Source organism: Marmota marmota, unplaced genomic scaffold (genome assembly GCF_001458135.2).
Source record: "Marmota marmota marmota unplaced genomic scaffold, marMar, whole genome shotgun sequence".
NCBI classification, from domain to species: Eukaryota; Metazoa; Chordata; class Mammalia; order Rodentia; family Sciuridae; genus Marmota; species Marmota marmota.
Genome location: NW_026000026.1, coordinates 45,933,105 through 45,939,803, shown reverse-complemented (window position 1 = coordinate 45,939,803; position 6,699 = coordinate 45,933,105). Strand labels below are relative to the sequence as shown.

At 37.7% G+C, this 6,699-nt stretch overlaps 1 non-coding gene across 1 annotated transcript; it reads left to right on the top strand.

Annotated features, from left to right (window-relative positions):
- The first annotated feature begins 3,511 nt into the window (after positions 1-3,511).
- On the top strand, positions 3,512-3,574 carry LOC125619219. Its single transcript, XR_007350721.1, has one exon. It is a non-coding gene; the product is annotated as a U7 small nuclear RNA (small nuclear RNA).
- The last annotated feature ends 3,125 nt before the right edge of the window (positions 3,575-6,699 follow it).

Below are 6,699 nucleotides of genomic sequence, written 5' to 3'. Positions count from 1 at the left end.
CTCTGCTATGGCGGGCCCCAGGCTCCTTGCCGGAGTGTCCGAAGGGAGGGGTGGGACTGGTCTGTCTCTGGTTGTTTTCAGCTCCCGGTTCGCTATTTCATGAAGGCTTGGCGAGAGACCTCTTCCTAGAGTCCCTGCACCGCTCCTGCTGCGCTGTGCCTCGGAGGCTATCCGCCCTGACGCGGGGGCTGCGTGCAGGCAGCCGACAGTCGCCGAGTCCCGCGGGCAGCGGCTGGCGGGTCTGGACCTCTGCACTGCGTGGCGGAGATTCACTCGTCTAGCGCAGACTGTCACCTCCAAAAATCCTTCCAATTCCCGGCCGGTCTCTCTTTAGTGGAATTTTGCTAGGAGTTTCTCAGCAGGTCGAATCTAAGCGTATCCATGCGTCTCTCTGACCCCGTTGTTGAGGAGGTACTGAAAGCGCTGCCTCCCCTCTCGCCGCCATGTTGGATCCCCTATTTTCTATATTCTTGATAATTGCCATTCTGGCTGGAGTGAGATGAAATCTTAAAGTAGTTTGGATTTGCATTTCTTTAATTGCTAGAGATGTTGAACATTTTTTCATATATTTGTTGATAGATCATATTTCTTCCTCTGTGGAGTCATCTGTTCAGTTCCTTAGCCCATTTATTGATTGGGTTATTTGGGTTTTTAGTATTTAGTATTTTATTATTAATTTTTTATTTCCTTTAATTAGTTTTACATGACAGTAGGGTGCATTTATGCACTTTGATATATCATACATAGATGGGTTATAATTTCTCATTTTTCTAATTGTACATCTTGTAGAATCACATCTGTCAAGCCGTCATATATATGCATAAGGTAATAATGTCTGTTTCATTCTCCTGTCCTTACTATTCCCATATCCCCTCCCATCTCTTCACTCCTTCTACTTAATCTAAGGTAACTCTATTCTTCCTTAGTGAATTTTTTTACTTATTTCTATATCCTGGAGATTAATGTTTTATATAAGGTGCATGTGGTAAACATTTTCTCCCATTCTTAAGGCTTTCACTTCACATTACTGATTACTTCCTTTGCTGAGAAGAAGGTTTCTAGTTTGATGTCATCCCATTTATTGAATCTTGGTTTTACTTTTTGTGCTTTAAGAGTCTTGTTAAGGAAGTCAGTAACTAAGTCAACATGATAAAGTTGTGGTCCTACTTTTTATTCTATTAGGCACAGGGTCACTGTTCTAGGGCCTAAGTCTTTGATCCACTTTGAGTTGAATTTCATGCAAGGTGAGAAATAGGAGTTTAATTTCATTTTGCTAAATACAGATTTCCAGTTTTCCCAGCACCACTTATTAAAGAAGCTCTCTTTTTTTCCAATGAGTATTTTTGGTGCCTTTATCTAGTGTGAGATAACTATATTTATGTGGTTTTGTCTCTGCGTCTTCTATTTTGCACCATTCGTCTATGTGTCTGTTTTGGTGCTAATACCATGCCATTTTTGTTACTATGGCTCTGTAGTCAAGTTTAAGGTCTGGTATTGTGATGCCTCCTGCTTCACTCTTCTTGCCAAGGATTGCTTTGGCTATTCTGAACCTCTTATTTTTCCAAATGAATTTCATGATTGCTTTTTCTGGTTCTATGAAGAATGTCATTGGGATTTTAATAGTAATTGCATTAAATCTGTAAAACACTTTTGGTAGTATGGCCATTTTGACAAAGTTAATTCTGCCTACTCAAAAGCATGGGAAATCTTTCCATCTTTTAAGGTCTTCTTCAATGTCTTTCTTTAGTGTTCTACACTTTTAATTGTAGAGTACTTTTACCTCTTTTGTTAGATTGATACCCAAGTATATTTTTGAGGCTATTATAAATGGGGTAGTTTTACTAATTTCTCTTTCAGTGGATTCATCACTGATGTATAGAAATGTGTTTGATTTATTTGTGTTGATTTTATATACTGCTACTTTTCTGAATTAATTTATTAGTTCTAGAAGTTTTCTGATGAAATATTTTGAATCTTCTAAATAAAGAATCATGTCATTGGCAAATAGTGATAGTTTGAGTTATTCTTTTCTTATTCATATCCCTTTAATTTCTTTCCTCTCTCTAATTGGTCTGGCTAGAATTTCAAGGGCAATGTTGAATAAAACTGGTGAAAGAGGGCATCCTTTTCTTGTTCCAGTTATGAGAGAGAATGCTTTCAATTTTTCTCCATTTAGAATGATGTTGGCCTTGGGTTTAGCATAGATAGCTTTTACAATGTTGAGTCATATTTTTTGATAGTCTGTTACTAGGTGCCTAAATGTTTATATTGCTAAAACTGTACTGAACTGTTTATTAATTTGTAATGTTCCTCTTTGTTTCTTGTAACCCTTTGTGATTTCAAGTCTATTTTGTCTGATACTTGTGTGCCATCTCTTCTCCTTTTTGGTTTCTATTTGTAAGGAATATCCTTTTCCATCTTTCAACTTTCAATCTATTTATCTTTGTATCTTAAAGGCAGCATGTTGTTAGATCAACCATTCTGTCAACTCTGCTTTATCATTGGAGAGTTTAATATGTTTACACTTAAACATTTACATTTATAGTAACTAACAATAATGAGGCACTGACTATTTTTATTTGGCTATGTTTTCAATCTACCTTATAGCTTTTTTACCCTCATTTCCTGTGCTATTGTTTTCTTTTGTGTTTCATTGATTTTTTGTGATGAAATGTTTAAATTTATTGCTTATTTTCTTTTGTGAAGGTACTTTACCTATTTGTGGTTACCATAGAACTGATACTTAACACCCTTAGTTTAAAATGCTCTAATTTGAATTTATATACGCTTAACTTCAATAACATTCAAAAATGTTGCTCCATCAATGGCTCCATCCCTTCTTTTCAGTTATTGTCACAAAATCAAATCTTTATATGTTGTGTGTCCCCAAACATAAGCTAATGATTTCTTGTGTGTGGAGCTGGGGATTGAACCCAGGGCCTTGTGCATGCAAAGCAAGCACTCTACCAGCTGAGCTATATCGCCAGCCCCAAACCTAATAAATTTTTAATGTTAAGTCTGTTAAATTATGTTGAAGACAAAAGGTATAGTTATCAATAATTATTACAGTATGCTAGTTTTATGATTTCTATGTGACTTTTATTGAGATCTTTATTCATTTGGCTTTAAGTTAATGTCATTTTTAACCTTCAGGGATTCCTTTGAATATGGTAGTTCTGACACTGGAGGTCTAATAACAATGAACTCACTCAGGCTTTGTTTATTTATGAATGCTTTTATTTTTCCTTTACTTTTGAAAGACAGTTTTGCCATGCATAGTATTCCTGGATGAAGAAGAAACTTGAAGAAGATTAGCTCTCTGAATTTGTATCTTCCCCTGCACATGTATGTGTTTCTAATTTCTCCCATATTTGCAGTTGCTTTTGAAAGTTCTAGTACTCAAAATCTGGCTCCCAAAGAGGGGAGGGAGGAAGGTGGAGGAAGAGAAAGAGAGAGAGAGAGAGAGAGAGAGAGAGAGAGAGAAGAAATGAGGGGAATAGGAAAAATACACAAGTGTTGCAGATCTTTTAGAATTTGTCTAGCAGGCTTTGTGACTGCTGCCAGAAGAGCCCTTACTAAATTAATTACCTAATTAATTAATTTAAAAAATGGTTCCAGACTTTTACCTTTCCTGGAACTCAGTTAAGTTAGTGATGGAAAGTCTTACGATAATGTGGGAAGATGCAATGACAATGACACCTGTCCCATTGGATGATTCTCTTTTTGCCATTATACATAAACTCTCTTTTTTTGCATACAATTCTTAATACACCTTTATGCCACAATTTATCATATCTCTGTTTGTATATAAGGTATATTAACACCAAATTCACTTCTTCATACATGTATTTTGTATAATGATGACCATCATCTTCCACCATCCTTGCTATTCCCTTTCCAGCTCCCTTTCCCTCCCACCCCTATTCCCTATCTAGAGGTAATCTTCCTCCCATGCTCTTCCTGCCTACCCCACTTTGAGTCACCCCCCTTGTATCAGAGAAAACATTCAGCATTTGTTTTTTGGGGATTGGCTAACTTCACTTAGCATAATCTTCTAATGCCATCCATTTACCTGCAGATGTCATGATCTTATTCTTTTTTAGTGCTAAGTAAAATTCCATTGTGTATAAATGCCACATTTTTTTATCCATTCATCCACTGAAGTATATCTAGGTTGGCTCCACAGTTTAGCTATTGTGAATTGTGCTGCTATAAACATTGATTTGGCTGTGTCCCTGTAGTATGCTGGTTTTAGGTCCTTTGGGTATAGTCCGAGAAGAGGAATAGCTGGGTCAAATGGTAGTTCCATTCCCAGCTTTCCAAGGAATCTCCATATTGCTTTCCAAAATGGCTGCACTAATTTGCAGTCCCACCAGCAATGTATGATAATTCTCTGATCAGAAGCAGCCAAAGTGGTCAGAGCACAAACCTTTCATATTTGAAGGACAAGACTCTTTTCTCTGGAATCACTGTGTAGGAAGCTGATGGTTATACTAATAACTGAAATTGACCAAAGTTGGCTATAATTTCCCCAAAAAGTTGCAAGTTTTATGTAGACTCCAGAATTCCAAAATCATCCCATCCAACAGATTATGCTAATGCAATTATTTAGTACATAGGGAGATGGATTTCTGGCATGTCTTACTTGGACATCTTCCAAGAATCCTCTTGATAGCTTTAAAACTCAAGATAATTTTGACTTCTCTTCAAGATGAGAAGATCTGACAATACTGAGAGTATATGATCACGGGACAGCCAACATCTATAGATAAGTATAACTGGTTACAATGAGACCATATTACCTGATGCACAGCCAATTACATTACTTTACATTTCTTTCTGGGCTGTGTATGTGGCCAATAAAGAATGTGGTTATAAATGTTCTCAGAAGGAAGGAATATTTACCAAATAGGTCTTTGATAGGCAGAATTTTAAGATGGCCCTCAAGATTAAAAGCTCTGATGTACAAATGCCTCTTCCCAGTTATCCAATCCAACACTAATCTATGTGCTGCATGAAGATATTTTGTAAGTGGAGCTACATCACAGATCAGTTGAAGAAGAGATCATCCTTGGTAAGCCAGATCTAACTGAGCTCTTGGAATTGTGGTTGGGCTCCTACCTGTAGAAGAAATTTGCCGATGGAAAAGGCTACAATTGTGAGGGAGATTTTTCTATTGCTGGCTTGAAGATGGAAGGTTCCATGTAGCAAAAAATGTGGGTGAAATCGAAGAGCTAAGAATGACCTTCTGGCTGACAACCAACAAGAAACTAGGGATTCCAGCTCTACAATTGCAAGAAATTGAATTCAGCCAACATGTAAATGAGTTTGGAATCAGATCCTTCCTAGAGGTTCCAGAGAGAGACAGAGTCTGACTTTTAAGACCCTGAGCAGAGAACTCAATTGCTGTGAGCTAATAAACAGGTGTTGTTTTGAGCCTCTAAATAGCATGGTATGCAGCAACAGAATATGAAATAAGCTATAATTTTTATCAGAGATAAATAGCTGAAAGTTTTTACAAATAATTTCTGTTCCTTTCTCTCCCACCACTATTTCCTAATTCAGTAAAAACACTTTTTTTTAATAATCCAGTCTTGGGGAGCCACAAGTTAATGGTGCAGACGTGGCCAAGGCCACAAAGCTCACCACACATAACCAGACCTGAAAATGGCACAGGAATGCCATTCAAGGAGGTATCAAAAAAACCCAATCACAAAGAAATGAGTCCTTTAAGAGGGTGGTATCCCAGTTCCTTAGGAACATGGGCTTTGCCAGGAAGCACAACCACCATCAGTGGATAAATGGATAAAGAAAATGTGGTATAGACACATAATGGAGTATTATTCAGCCATAAAGAAGAATGAAATCATGGCATTTGCAAGAAAATAGATAGAGCTGTCAATCATCATGTTAAGTGAAATAAGCCAGAGTCAGACAAGTATCACATATTTTCTTTCATGTGTGGAATCTAGGGGACAAAAAAAGACAACATGAAAGTAGAAAGGAAACTGTCAAAGAAGACAATGGAGATCAGAGGGAGGGGAGAAGGAAAGGGAAGAAAAAGTAATGGGAGTAGATTTGATCAGAGCTTGTTATACTTGTTACATGCATGTTGGAATACGACACAATGAAACCTATTATTCTGTATAATTAATATGCACTAATTATAAAATAATAAGAAGCACAGCAAGAAGGACCTTAAGAAGATTTAAGCCAATAATGACAAAGCCATGAGAACACAGGCCAAAACTATCAAGGCCCTTGTAAATTCCAAGGAAATTCAACCCAAGGTCTCCAAGGGTATTATCCACAAGCTCCATCAACTGTCCATATGACCACCCACACCTCAGAACCTGTGCTCTCACACGCATTGCCCAGGGTCTCAAGATCTGCTGGCCAAACCAGGGCCCAGTTTGCAGCTCCAGCTGCATCTACATTTCTGGCTCCAGCTCAGACTCCTAAAGGTGCTCATGGCATCCATGAAGACTCCATAATAAAGACCTCCATCTCAACCTTCATGAGAACAGAAGGGCAGGTATGACCCCAGGCTCCATGTGCATGGAGCTGGTGTTCTCTTAGGATGTTTGTACAAATAAATATGAGGCAGGAAAAAAAAAACAAGAAAAAAGAAAAAAATAAGAAACACTAGTCTTAAGTGAGTGTAGTTTTATCTACAGACCTCACCATGAACATTTGCTT